A 14,958-nucleotide genomic window follows, 5' to 3' on the forward strand; every position below is an offset into this window, starting at 1 on the left:
TTTCAGCATGGACCATACCCAACAATTCGGCATTGTTGTTAGGCTCTTCCATACTAGGGGGCCTCGGCCTTTTTTGCAGTATATTTCTTTTTTTTTTCTAAGGGTTTTTTGTTTCGTTTTTTAAACACTCCAATGCTTGTTGGGTTGTGGCCTTTTCTAGCCTAATTATTTGTCCAATATTAGGTCTTAGATTTTGAAAAAAATGTTTGGAGAAAATTGTTTGGGCACAAGACCTCTTTAATCTAGTTATACACATGCATCCGACCTTGTTCATATTCAAATCAGGAAAACTCCATGTCGAATTGAAATCATGCATCATATCACATCACATAAGACATCTCCCAGGTTTACATAACACAACAAAATCATCTCAGAAATACATTTACACATGAATATAGCAGGAACAGAGGGAATATCTGCTACTATGCTGACATGTACGTATATGCATGTGTCTTGCTTGACCGGCGCATGCATCACGGTAGCAGCCAAGCCAGTTGGCATCATCAACATCTACTCACAGCTTTCCTCGCACCGGAGAAAGAGTCAAAACAAAAAATATTAGACCATAATATGACAGCAGACCATGGATTAGTAACTTTAAATCACAAAGTATATCCACATCACCATAAATTAGTCCCAGACCATCACGTAGAAGCCAAATACTATTAACTGATGATTAGTACACACAGACATGATTCAACGACATAATGGCTACCACAAGCAAAAGTGAAATCTATGTAAGCAAGCTGCTAGTGTACACAAGGTGATTGAACTCCTGCTGTTTAGTACGCATACATGGTACGCTACTGCTGCTAGTGTTCTAAACCAACAGAGCATGCTACAGGAGCAGAAAAGCAGGAGCTAGGGCTAGAAGATGGAGCCGACTCACCGGAGGGCTTGTGGTCGCCGCCGTACATAACCGCCATCATGCCAGTCACCTCAAGAAGCACCACGCGCCGGAGTCGGTGCCAGACGTGTGCAAGAGAAGAGCACCTGCTGCATCCATTTCCAAATAGAACAAGAACAAAAAATTAGGAAGGGCTGCAAACAAATTAGGAAGGGTTTCAAAAAAGGACAGTCATTTAAAATGACAACAGAAATTCAGCTAGTACCATGCTTTTCGTTCTCCAGCTAGTCAAAATGAGATACTCATTCATACAAGAAAACATAGACACAATATGAATATTAATTGCACAAGTGCAAGTCATGCAAAATACTTCACTACAACACATTACGCTTAAACTTCGCATAAGATATAATTGATAAAAATCAGTGTGCTGCTACTGCCATTGGAAAACCGGCACCGAATTGAGCGGTAATAGAGATATATTTGATAAAAATCAGTTTGCTGCTACTACCATTCAAAATCTAACTGACCAACTGGTTCGAACACTAGGCAAACTAAGATAGAAACGAGTAAACCGACACCCAATTGAGCGGTAACAGAGAGGGGAGGGGAGACATGCAACTTATAGCATCACTCTTGGACTTCCACTTCTCACCACCGGCCTTGCCGATCTGTAATTCAACCAAGCTAAACCATATCAGGACACGGAATTAACGAGGAAACTCATCTCGCAGCGCCACCAGTTTGAACGAACAACGAGACAGAGGCGGATGGGGGACGAAGCGGTAGAAACGAGTAAACCGACACCCAATTGAGCGGTAACAGAGAGGGGAGGGGAGACATGCAACTTATAGCATCACTCATGGACTTCCACTTCTCACCACCGGCCTTGCCGATCTGTAATTCAACCAAGCTAAACCATATCAGGACACGGAATTAACGAGGAAACTCATCTCGCAGTGCCACCAGTTTGAACGAACAACGAGACAGAGGCGGATGGGGGACGAAGCGGAACCGAGACGCTTACCAAGGAGACCTTCTTGATGTCGGGGTGATTCTCCTTGTACTCCTTCCTAAAGTTGTCCCTGCAAAGATGAAACATGCACCAAATCCTCGGTCAGTACGCGACACCACACCACAGAAGCAACATGAATCGAACCAAGAACCGAGACTGGGACTCAGATGAAGATGAAAAAAGTGCTCGGGGACACGTGGGCTTGTTGGGGTCCTTCTCAGCCTTGATCTTCTTCATCGCAAGCCTGCGCCACCACAACGGAAATAACAACAGCAAACCAAACCGAGTCAGAACCCGATGTGAAATAGCAGCAGCCACACGGGAAACAAAACCAAGATGGGGAGACGAGGGAGGGAGGGGTCGGGGCACTGACCTAGAGTTGCCAGCGCGGGAGCCCGCCTTTGTTACTATGTTAAAGAAAGTTGATTTGCCAACATTGGGTAACCCCACTTGCATGAAACATCATTAGTAAACTTCATATATCCTCTTATTCCTCTACTTGGCAACAACAGAATAGTGCGCCAATCAACATTCAACAGAAGAGTAGTCCATTATGATTTATGATGAAATCCGAGATTGAATAAAGGATACAAGGGCAAGTACTGTTAAACACCATCAATGAAACTAGAGAAGTGCGGCACTAGCAACTCATGAAACTTCTTGAACAGTAGTAGTACATAGTAACATGCTAGTGTTGTCCAAGCAGACTGAGTTACATGCATAAAACTACAATTCGTCCACCCTGAGCAGTCAGATGGGACCTGGAGGGAGCGAGCATGCAGATGGGACCTGGAGGGTCGTGTAGTCATGGGCGAGCTTGTAGTCCTTGTAAGGAAGTAGCCACCGCTGTCAGCCGCCCTAGTCGACCCGACCTAGACGCTGCCGATCGTGTTCTTGCGGCCACTGCACCACCCACATCCTGAAAAACCAGACACACAACAAAAAGGTTAGATCTGAGTCATATATGCTGCGGATAACCGTGAGAAGAAAATGGAGGAGTGGATCTGCGGCCGGCGCTGTCGGGGAAGAAGGTGTCCGACGGCGGCCTTGTTGGGGAGGAGGGAGAGTCGAGGAAGCATCCATGCAAAGAGGAGGGATCCGGTCCAGCAGCAGCCATTGGGAAGCGACAAGTCGGAGACACAGCTGTCTCAGATTGGTAGATGTCAGGGGGGGAGGCTGTAGAGTCACCGGAGCCATGCCGGCAATGGAGGCGCCACTGCCCCCAAAACCCTAGAGCCACGGGGAAGGCTGCGGGTGAGCTGCTGCGGGAGGAGGAAGGGGGGCGGGTGGCCTAAGGGAGAATGACCGCCGGCGTCGAGGGAACGGAGCAGGGGAGGGGGCGGATCTGGCCGCCGCCATGGCCATGGTCGTGCCATGCTGCTAGGTCTAGGTCACGAGCGAGAAGGGAACGCGGATCCGACCGCGGTCGTGGGAGAGAAGGGGAGGGGAGGGGTCGCCGGCGGACAAGGTTGGGGGAGAGGACGAAGGACGGCGGCAGTGGTGGTCGGGGATCGAGAGATTGAGACGGAGGAGGAGCGAGAGGGTTGGGGGTCGCGGCTGTGGGACAAGAGGAGGAGAAGTGTGGGCTGTGTCAGGATTTTTTTTGAGACACCGTGCGGGCTGTGTCAGGTGTACGTGGGTGAGAGGGTGAGGGGTGTGGGCTGCCGTTGGATCCCGGCCATCCAATGGTGGTTTGTGCACGATCCGCGTGAAATGCCAATGGACCAATCACAATGTAGTACGCACTCTGACGATTTTATAACCATCTAAATTGGTCGTAATCTATTAAATAATATGCTAAATCATGTCAGCTATTTTATAACATCATAGAATTAGAAAAAAGTAAGAACAATAGAAAATCTTCGCATCGTGTCACAAGTGAGACTTGTTTTTCAGAAAAATAACAAACCTGGAATAATACAAATATCTTTAAAATTGTTCTAAAAAATTAGTTTATTTTGCAAAAAAACATTTTCTATCTTTGGAGTGTCAATAATGGTATATATTTTTTGAAGCACCTACCAATATTTGTTGCAAAATAGCACAACTCTATTTTTCAATAATATTAGACCATATTTTAGGTGCAATTGACCAAATGCTTGTGTCTCAATAGCTGTCTATCCACCTCTCGTCAAATTGACAAAATTCTGAAGATTCAGTTGGAAGTGGGTCAAATTTGTTCAAAAGGTCTCATATTGTGCAGAAGGGTGCATCTTGGAATGACAAACAATGTTGCCTACGGGAGTTTTCATTTTCTTTGGACGAAAAATACATTTTCCATTTTCTGAATGCCCAAAATGAGTTTTTTTGTGAAGGATCTACCTATGTATTTGTTGCAAAATTAGACCAAATCAATTTTATAAAATATTAGGCCATATTTAATACACAATTGACCAAATAGTTGCGTGTCGAAAGTTTCGACCCACCTCTGGTGAAAAAAACAAATTTTCACCGATCTAGTTGGAAGCGGGTCAAGTTTGAAGTGCAGCTCTCTTATAGTTTGCTCTTTATTTCTTCCAAAAATCATTTCTAGGTACATAAGTATCTATTTAATAAGAGAAATATCAAAAAAAATTCAATATTCAACCACTAGCTAGGAACGGTCAAGCCCGCCGTTTTTGACTGCATTTTGAAATGGGCATAAAAAATAAAAAATAAAAAAAATTGGAAAACCTTCCCATTGTGTCATTATATGTGACCAAGTTTCCGGGGGAAATAATAAACTTGTAATACGGAAATTACTTTAAAAAAATGTTCTCAGAAACGAGCCATCATGCGTGAAGATTCATGGCTTTCAAGCCAAATGATCAATCGTATAGCCACATTCATGGCATAGTTTATTCAAATGATCTCATATTGTGCACAAGGGTGAATCTTGGAATTCCAAACGATGTTGCCTAACGGAGTTTTCATTTTCTTTGCACGGAAAATTTATTTCCCATTTTTTGAGTGCCCAAAATGTGTTTTTTTTTGTGAAGGACCTACTATATATTTGTTGCAAAAATGGACTAATCAATTTTATGATATATTTAATTCACAATTGACCAAATGGTTGGGTGTCGAAAGTTTCGACCCACCTCTAGTGAAAAAGACAAATTTCCGCTGATCCAGTTGAAAGCGGGTCAAGTTTGAACTGCAGCTCTCTTATTGTTTGCTCTTTATTTTTTCCAAAAATCATTTCTAGGTACATAAATATCTATTTAATAAGAGAAACATATTTTTTTCCAATATTCAACCACTAGCTAGGAACGGTCAAGCCCGCCATTTTAACCGCATTTTGAAACAGGCATAAAAAATTCAAAAGAATTCAAAAAATTGGAAAACCTTCGCGTTGTGTCATTATATGTGACCAAGTTTCTAGGAAAAATAATAAACTTGTAATAAGGGAATTATTTAAAAAAATGTTCTCAGAAACGAGCTATCATGCGTGAAGATTCATGGCTTTCAAGCCAAATGATCAATCTAATGGCCACATTCATGGCATAGTTTGTTCAAATGATCTCATATTGTGCACAAGGGTGCATCTTGGAATTCCAAACAATATTGCCTAAGGGTGTTTCCATTTTCTTTGCACGGAAAATTCCTTTTCCTTTTTTTGAATGCCCGAAATGAGTTTTTTTGTGAAGGACCTATCATATATTTGTTGCAAAATTGGACCTAATCAATTTTATGAGCTACTAGGCCATATTTCATTCACAATTGACCAAATGGTTGGGTGTCAAAAGCTTTGATCCACCTCTCGTGAAAAAGACAAATTTCTGCCGGTTAAGTAGGAAGAAGGTCAAATTTGAACTGCAGCTACCATATTGTTTTCTCTTTATTTTTTCCAAAAATCATTTATAGGTACATAAGTATCTATTTAATCAGAGAAACATCAAAAGTTTCCCAATATTCAACCACTAGCTAGGAATGGTCAAGCCCGCCATTTTGATCGCATTTTGAAACAGGCATAGAAAATTCAAAAAAAATGAAAAATTTGGAAAACCTTGGCATTGTGTCACTATATGTGACCAAGTTTCCAGGAAAAGTAATAAACTTGTAATACGGAAATTATTTAAAAAAAGTGTTCTCAGAAACGAGCTATCATGCGTGAAGATTCATGGTTTTCAAGCCAAATGATCAATCTTATGGCCACATTCATGGCATAGTTTGTTCAAATGATCTCATATTGTGCACAAGGGTGAATCTTGGAATTCCAAACAATGTTTCCTAAGGGAGTTTTCATTTTCTTTGCACGGAAAATTTATTTTCCATTTTTTACATGCCTGAAATTAGTTTTTTTTGTGAAGGACCTACCATATATTTGTTGCAAAATTGGACCTAATCAATTTTATAAAATATTAGGCCATATTTAATGCACAATTGACAAAATGGTTGGGTTTCAAAAGTTTTATCCACCTTTGGTGAAAAAGACAAATTTCCGCCGATTCTGTAGGAAGCGGGTCAAATTTGAACTGCAGCTACCTTATTGTTTGCTCTTTATTTTTCCAATAATCATTTCTAGTTACGTAAGTACATATTTAAGTATAAATACATGGTTTGGTGGCGATACGTCGAGTTTTGGACGGTGGCCCAGGGCACCAACTCCAAAGCGCGTAAACTCGCATGCCCGTCGCGTGGTCACCGCGTGACCTTGGCGTTGACATGCGTTTTGGGAGGGCTAGGCATGTCTAGTGGGTTGGGTACTCCCCAAGTAGGTGCTAGGAAGAAAATTACAACAGATGAATCTCATGAGGAGACCGAACTATGCTTGTCGGTGTCAAAACCGGCGGATCTCGGGTAGGCAGTCCCGAACTGTGCGTCTAAGGCGGATGGTAACAGGAGGCAAGGAACACGATGTTTTATCCAGGTTCGGGCCCTCTTGATGGAGGTAAAACCCTACGTTCTGCTTGATTTATTCTTGATGATATGAGTATTACAAGAGTTGATCTACCACGAGATCGGAGAGGCTAAACCCTAGAAGCTAGCCTATGGTATGATTGTATGTTGTCCTACGGACTAAAACCCTCCGGTTTATATAGACACCGGAAAGGGCTAGGGTCACACAAGGTCGGTTACAAAGGAGGAGATATACATATCCGTATTGCCTAGCTTGCCTTCCACGCCAAGTAGAGTCCCATTCGGACACGAGACGAAGTCTTCAATCTTGTATCTTCATAGTCTAACAGTCCGGCCAAAGGATATAGTCCGGCTGTCCGGAGACCCACTAATCCAGGACTCCCTCAGTAGCCCCTGAACCATGCTTCAATGAAGATGAGTTCGGCGCGCAATATTGTCTTCGGCATTGCAAGGCGGGTTCCTCCTCCGAATACACCACGGAAGAATTTGAATACAAGGATAGTGTCCGACCCTGCAAAATAAGTTCCACATACCACCGTAGAGAGAATGACATTTCCACAAATCTAATTTGCTGACTTGTTTTAGCAACACGACATTATGCCATGGCCCGGTGATTATTCAAACCGTTTCCTTTAACTAGCTCCGCACATAACGCAAGGCAGTTTCCTGACACGTCTTGTCAAAGTAGAGATCGTGTCCCCCTTATTACGGGATTATCATCAATACGGGCGTGGGTAACCCAACCGCGCAATCGATTACGGCGCTTGGGGGATAAGCGAGTTTTACCAGGCTAGTGGGGACGCATAGTTTTGGCCGCCCTTATAAAGGGATAAGGTTTAACCTTTCTCTACCCATGCCTTCTTCCTCTTTGCCCATCCATTCTTGCGCACTCGAGCCCCAACGCCCAAGTCCACATCTTTCTCCTCAACCTCCTCCAAACATGTCCGGAGCGGGAGGCAAGTGGATGGCTTCCTCCGTTATGGAGGAACACATCAAAAAGCTACGCGGAGCCGGATACTTAGCCACGAATATCGCGCATCGGCTGCTCGCGGCAGGGCAGATCGTCCCTACCCCAGAACCCCATGAGAGGGTAGTTTTCCTCCACCACTTCCTCCGCGGACTGGGTTTCCCCTTCATCCATTCGTCCGCGGTCTCATGTTCTACTACGGGCTGGACTTCCATGATCTGGCCCCGAACTTCATCCTCAAAATTTCGGCGTTCATTGTCGTCTGTGAGGCTTTTCTCTGCATTCGCCCCCACTTTGGCCTATGGCTAAAGACCTTCAATATCAAGCCGAAGGTGGTGGGAGGCCAACAAGTAGAATGCGGCGGGGCCATGGTGGGCAAGATGCCCAACGTTATATGGCTTGAAGGCTCCTTCGTGGAGACCATAAAGGGGTGGCAATCGGCGTGGTTCTACATCACCGAGCCACGCGACACCAAATGGGTGGCTGCCCCCAAGTTTCGATCTGGATTCCCTACACGACTCACTTCCTGGAAAGAGAAGGGCCTGTTGTGGGGTTCATCGGTGGAGCTGGACGGACTCCAGAAATGTATCTTGAACATGACAAGCAAGAAGCTCAAGCTTGTCAACATAGACCAGGTCATGCTCATCCACCGGATCCTCCCGTGCCAACAACGGGACTTCAACTTGTGGAAGTTCGACCCGGCCCAGCACCAGACTCTGAGCGAGCTCTTTGACACGACACACAAGGACGTCTGGAAGGTGTTGTTCAAGGGCGCCGAGGTCCCTTCCTCTCTCACCGAGGACCGCGGGCTAAGCGTGAAGCGCCGAGCGCATTCGGTGAGTTATATACATCCGGTAGGATATTTATTTCCCTTAGCTTAACCATGTGCGGGGTCTGATCTCCATGCATTTGACAGGATTGGGTGGAGACGTCGGGGCAGATTAACTGTCCGACCCCTCTGCCCGAAGACACTGCGGACGCTCTCCTGATGGAGATGTTGACTCCGGCTCCTTACAAGGTGCCGGAGAAGACAAAGAAGGCCAAGGGAACCCGAAAGAGCTCCTGGTGCCAGGTGTTATCTGGCTCATCGTCCGATAACTCCGCGACGCACTCCTCCCCCGAAGACGAGGAGGAAGATGAAAATTTTCCCCCTCCAGTCGCGGGAGACAAGAAAAGGAAGGCCGCCCCTACTGGGGGGGTGAAGGGTCCAAGAAGGGAAGGACTCTCCTTCCGGACTACTCCACCACCTCCGTCGAAGGCGAAGACGAGTGGCTGCTCAGGGCCAAGCCCCTGGCGAAGTCGTAAGTATTCGGATACCAGAGTAACTCATAGTATTCCTTTGTCGCACTGCTTCTCCTAACGCCGAATTATGATTGTGCAGACCGCCCCGAAACCGTATCGACGTATGCTCGTCGGACGGCTCCCTGGGCTCATCAGATATGGATAGTGATCCACTTCCGACCGCCACCTCTCCTTGCCCTACGGACAATGCCGAGGTGTTGTCTCAAGAGGCACTGGGTCGAGGGGAGACAGTCCCGGAGGCGCCTCAAAGCGACCTTCCGGACTCCGGGAGCAGGGGGAGCAAAGCCCCCGAGGGCTCCGAGTTCGGCCCTCAGCCGAACACCGCACCGGAACCTCCAGTGGTTCCGGACTCGGGCAGGCGGCCTCCTTCCAAGAGGGTCAAGACGCCTATGCCGGTGACCTCTGCCCATCCAGAGGCACCGGACAATCTGCTGGGAGCACTTCGCAATGCTTCCATTGACGAAGAGCACCGCACTATTATTAGTGCGGTGGTCCAGAAGGTTCAGTCCGCCAGGAGCGGACTGACTGAAGCCTGTGTCAGCCTTCTAATAGGCTTTGAGGTAAGTTTTTGAAATATAGGAGAAATATTACTGCATAAATAGTAGCCCCTGATGGTCTGTTCGGTGTTCACAAAGAAAAGCCGAACATAGGATCAAACAATATCGCAGGAGTCTAATATAAGTATGTCTATATGCGTATGCAGGCTTCGCTGCTGGCCTCTGCCGCACTGACTGCGGAGGTCGACGCACTGAAGCAGGACCTTAAAGGGTCCAAGGACGAGCTCGGCCTTGCCAAGAGGCAGCTCGAGGAGAACAAAGGTAAGTAGTACCTAGTCTATGGATATGTATAAAAAGAATGCGATTGCAAAATGATAGGATCATCATAAATTTGCCAGGGGCCACGACCGAGGTGGCGACCCTGAAGCAAGCGCTATCCAAGGCCGAAAACAAAGCAGCCAAGGAGCGCACCAAGCAGAAAAGGCATGAGGCACGGGTGGGCGAGGTGCAGCAAGAGCTCCACGCTCTCGTGACAAAGCACGAGGCGTTGGAGCTTGACTTGAAGACGCGAGAGTCTGAGCTTGCCATGACCCTCGAGAGCGCAAAGAGTGCCAAGGCCGAAGCCCAAAAGGCCCTCCAGGAGATTGATGCGATGAAGAAGATAGGGGTGGGTAAGGCATTCTATATGCAAAGAAAGCATGTGAAAGTAAATTACTTGTTACTTACCCGAATTCGGAGCTCTCCAGGAGCATTCGCAGATTTGCCCCGCAGTGTGTCGGATGCCGCAACATTTTACCAGGCCGAGGAGGGAAGCTCAACGGAGAAGTTGTTCTGGTCCCAATATACTAGGACCGAACACCCGGTGCCTATGAGCGACCAGCTAAAGCAGCTGGTCGAGCTACACAAGACGGCCGAACAGGCCATGAAGGGCTTTATAGTCCAGCTGTGGCCTGGAGACGCCCTTCCGAACAGCTACTTCGGCCCGGTGAGGTGGCTTGTGGATGCCTGCCCATGGCTGGAAGTCATCAAGCGGTTCGTCTGCATCGAAGGTGCACGCCCAGCTTTCGCCCGTGTGAAGGTGCAATGGGCCAAGCTAGATGCCGTGAAGCTGATCAAGGAAGGGCCTCCGGAGGGCAAGGAGCATCGCCACCCTGAGATGTACTATGAGGGTGTCCTGAAGGGTGCTCGTCTCGTAGCGGACGAGTGTACCAAAGATATAATATTTGAGTAAACCCGCTCGTGTAAACCTGTAGTTATGAAAACTTGTTCATATGCGCTATGCAACGCTTGTTTGAATTTAAAATATTACCTTCTGTTCGGCTGTTTATCAAATCTGAGAGATGGCTAGTCGTCGGCTTCTGCCCCCACACCACGAGTGCCGGGGTGTTCGGGATAAACCTGAGCACTCTTGTTCCCATTGTTGGGTCCTTCGAGGAAGGTGCTCAACACAATGAACAAGGCAATCGGACTATAATGCGTTATCACTCTCACTTAGCCATAGAATTCTATAATTTTAAATTTCGGCGAAGCCCCTAGTATTCGGAAGGCCGAATCTCGGGCGTGATACACACCTTAAGCCGGACAGGGCAGACTCCTCGCTCTAAGTGGCATAAGTCTTTAAGGACTCGAAAACCTCTCGAACAGCAACCAGTCTCTCGCCTTATCATGACAGTCAGTTTTAGCTCTCTCTACTGTGGTGCTTAGCCCAGCAGAACCGGGGCACAACTGCAGTAGTTCTCCCAGTGCTACCTTAGCCCATATAGCGGAACGTAAGGTACCAAAACATGGGAGCTGGGCAAACCCAACTATTGACCCAAGATATGATTCGGAGCTGATGCATATAGTGCTATAAGTTCGGGGTGCCGCACTGTTGAAAGTGTCCGGACTTCTCACACCCTGGGGTATGCTCAAGCCCCTAGCGTATTGGCCATACCAAACTGTACGGGTGGTGGATGTCATGAATGAACATATATATATAAAGAAGAATGCAATAAAAGCCTTAATGCAATGCATTGTTTATTAAAAAACGTGCGTTAGAGCAGAATGATACAGGTAGTGTGATAAGAAAAAAGTAGGACTATGTCCCCTCCAAGGGCAAGCTGAGGAATAATATTAAAGCAAGTATTTCACTCGTTATCGTAATCCACCTGGGAGTTCCGTGGTGTGATGTAGCTTTCTGCCTCCTTGGTTGTTGCATCATGTGTTCGGCAATCATGTTGCCAGACCGGGTTTCCAGAGATTAATGTCCTGAAAAGAAAAAATAACAAAATGGGAAGCCCCTAGTGCGGTTTAAGCTGCGTCTTGGGGCGTGCCGTAGTCATGCCCCCCTCCCCGCCTGTGCCCATGGTATTTTTAATGCGTAATTATGTACGCGTGGCACGAATTTCGTCGTTTGGCTTGGGCTGGGGTGGGGGCCGCATTGCTATGCAAGCTCGGAACGTGCCAGGCGGTCCTGTTGCTGATTACTCCGGTCGCGCTTGAAGGTGTTTGGGACCTTAAACACCGAACTAGTGGATTGCCTTAAGAGGCTGCTTTGTGCTTCCGCTGCGAGGGCCGCAGTGTGCTCCTCTGTTCGGAGAGAGCGCTCTGTGTTTCCGTTAACTGTAATGACCCCCTGAGGTCCTGGCATCTTGAGCTTGAGGTATGCATAATGCGGTACCACATTGAATCTCGCAAAATGTGGTTCGCCCGAGCAGTGCATGATAACCACTGCGGAACGGGACTATTTCGAAGATTAACTCTTCGCTTCGGAAGTTATCCGGGGATCCAGAGACCACTTCCAGTGTGACTGAGACTATGCAATGGGCCTCTACACCTGGTATGACGCCTTTAAAGGTCGTTTTTGTGGGTTTGATCCTTGAGGGGTCTATACCCATTTTGCGCACTGTGTCCTGGTAAAGCAGGTTTAGGCTGCTGCCGCCATCCATAAGGACTTGAGTGAGGTGAAATCCGTCAATGATTGGGTCTAGGACCTGTGCAGCAAATCCGCCAAGACGAATACTAGGAGGGTGGTCCCTGCGATCGAAGGTGATCGGACAGGAGGACCATGGGTTGATCTTTGGGGCGACTGGATCCAACGCATATACGTCCCTGAGCGCACGCTTCCACTCCCTCTTGGGGATGTGGGTTGCGTATATCATGTTCACCGTCCGCACTTGTGGGGGGGACCTCTTCTGTCCTCCGGTGTTCGGCTGCCAGGGCTCTTCCTCGTCATTGCTATGTGGCCCCTTATCTTGGTTTTCGGCATTTAACCTGCCGGCCTGCTTGAATTCCCAACAATCCCTATTGGTGTGGTTGGATGGCTTGTCGGGGGTGCCGTGTATTTGACACGAGTGATCGAGTATGCGGTCCAAACTGGACGGGCCCGGAGTGCTTCTTTTAAATGCCTTTTTCCACTGACCGGGTTTAGAGCTTTTGAATCCGGCATTGACTGCCGTATCCTCGGTATTGTTGCTGTTAATGTGGCGCATATGTTTGTTGCGACGTGATCTGCCATTGCCGTCCTTGGTATCCGAAGTACCACGGTTCTTTGATATGTTATTACTACGAGCCAGCCAGCTGTCTTCTCCCGCACAAAAGAGGGTCATGAGTGTCGTGAGGGCTGCCATAGATTTCGGCTTTTCCTGACCAAGGTGTCGGGCTAGCCACTCGTCACGAATGTTGTGTTTAAAAGCTGCTAGGGCCTTTGCATCCGGACAGTCGACGATTTGATTTTTCTTTGTTAGGAACCGTGTCCAGAATTGCCTGGCCGATTCCTCTGGCTGCTGAATTATATGGCTCAGGTCATCGGCGTCTGGTGGTCGCACATAAGTGCCCTGAAAGTTGTCGAGGAATGCGGCTTCCAGATGTTCCCAATAGCCAATGGACTCTGCTGGTAAGCTATTGAGCCAATGCCGAGTTGGTCCTTTAAGTTTGAGTGGGAGGTATTTGATTGCATGTAGGTCATCACCGCGGGCCATGTGGATGTGCGGGAGGAAATCCTCGATCCATACCGTAGGATCTGTCGTGCCGTCGTATGATTCTATGTTTACGGGTTTGAAACCCTCTGGGATTTGATGATCCATTACTTCATCTGTGAAGAATAAGGGGTGTGCGACACCTCTGTACTGGGCTATATCGCGACGCAACTCCAACGAGTCTTGTCCGCTGTGTGCGGCCCGGCCAGATTTACTTTTACTGTATCCACGTGATGTTTATCGTCTCGCATAGTGGCGTGCCCTCGTGATCCGTAGATCGATCTTGCATGTTTTGCTTTGTCCTCCAATACGTCTTGCATGTCTGGCGTGTTTCCCCATGCCTTTTTATTTGAATGGTGTCGGGGTGCAGGCTGAGCTTTTGGCTGGAATGCCTCTCTATCGCGGCCACGAGGTGGCCGATCAGCCGCGTCATGCGCTTCATCCTCCAGTCGGGGTAGCAACCTGCATTTTGGGTAACTCTTGGAGGGGCGTTCGAGTTTATATTCCTCGGCCACGAGGACTTCAGTCCATCTGTCAGCTAGCAGATCTTGATCAACTTGAAGTTGCTGCTGCTTTTTCTTAAGGCTATTTGCCGTGGCTATAAGCCGGCGCTTGAAGCGCTCTTGTTCGACAGGATCCTCTGGCACGACGAATTCGTCATCGTCGAGGCTTACCTCGTCTTCGGAGGGGGGCATGTAATTATTATCCTCCGCCTCTCCATCTGCCGCTCTCTCTGGAGGGCTGGCCTCTCCATCCTCCTGTCCTAGTGTCACATCCCTAGCTGCTGGTAGTGCTCTAGGCTAGCTTCATGTGTGCATCATGTCTATATTTTCGAAACTTGAACTGAGGAATTTTGGAAGCCTCAAAAACTTAAATAAAAGAGGGGAAAAAACCCTAGAAATCTCATTCATTGCTCCAAAATGCTCTTCTTAAATGTTTGATAATTTTTGGTAAGGGTTCTGGTCCCAACCAAAATATTGAACATTTTTAAGGAATTATTTTTGGGACTTTGGATTTAATTCATTAGCTATTTGAATTTGAATTATATTCATATAATTAGAATATAATTTCAAATACCCTGAAATATTTTATAAGCTTTTGGAAAAGTCCATCTAGCAATATAAAATATTCAAAGGAGTTTTTGGCATTGTTTGAATTATTTTAAATTCAAAACAGTGGCAAAATAAATTAAATAAAACAAAACAGAAGAAACAAATAAAACAGAGAGAGAAGGAAGTTACCTGGCGCCACTTACCTGGCCCAGCTGGCCAGCCTATCTGGCCGGCCCAGCCCACCTCCTCCCCCTTGTCATCTTCCTCCTCTGCCAGGAGGACGAACAGAGGCGAGGCGTGGCGCGCGCCCGAGAGGCCTCGGCCACCTCCTGCTTCCCCCTGGCCACCTCCTGCTTCCTCCTCGACGCCCCGGAGACGCCACGCGCCTCCTCGACCCCCCCTCTCACTTCCCTCTCCCTCTGGATCGCTCCCCCTCCTCTGGCTCTCTCTTTCCCTCTCTTCCCTGTGATCCCCGAGCGCAGC

The 14,958-nt window shown here is 47.4% G+C and overlaps 1 long non-coding RNA gene across 2 annotated transcripts; it reads right to left on the reverse strand.

The window, feature by feature from the left end:
- Positions 1 to 239: 239 nt before the first annotated feature.
- LOC119316699 lies at positions 240 to 3,440 on the reverse strand. 2 transcript variants are annotated; one of them, XR_005153199.1, is made up of 4 exons: positions 2,236 to 3,440; positions 1,875 to 2,106; positions 890 to 1,744; positions 240 to 520 (listed from the first exon to the last, which is right to left on the reverse strand). It is a non-coding gene; the product is annotated as an uncharacterized LOC119316699 (long non-coding RNA). The 2 variants fall into 2 exon arrangements; XR_005153198.1 differs by having other exon boundaries at positions 240 to 1,744.
- Positions 3,441 to 14,958: the final 11,518 nt, after the last annotated feature.

This window comes from Triticum dicoccoides, chromosome 6A, assembly GCF_002162155.2.
Source record: "Triticum dicoccoides isolate Atlit2015 ecotype Zavitan chromosome 6A, WEW_v2.0, whole genome shotgun sequence".
Classification (NCBI taxonomy): Eukaryota; Viridiplantae; Streptophyta; class Magnoliopsida; order Poales; family Poaceae; genus Triticum; species Triticum dicoccoides.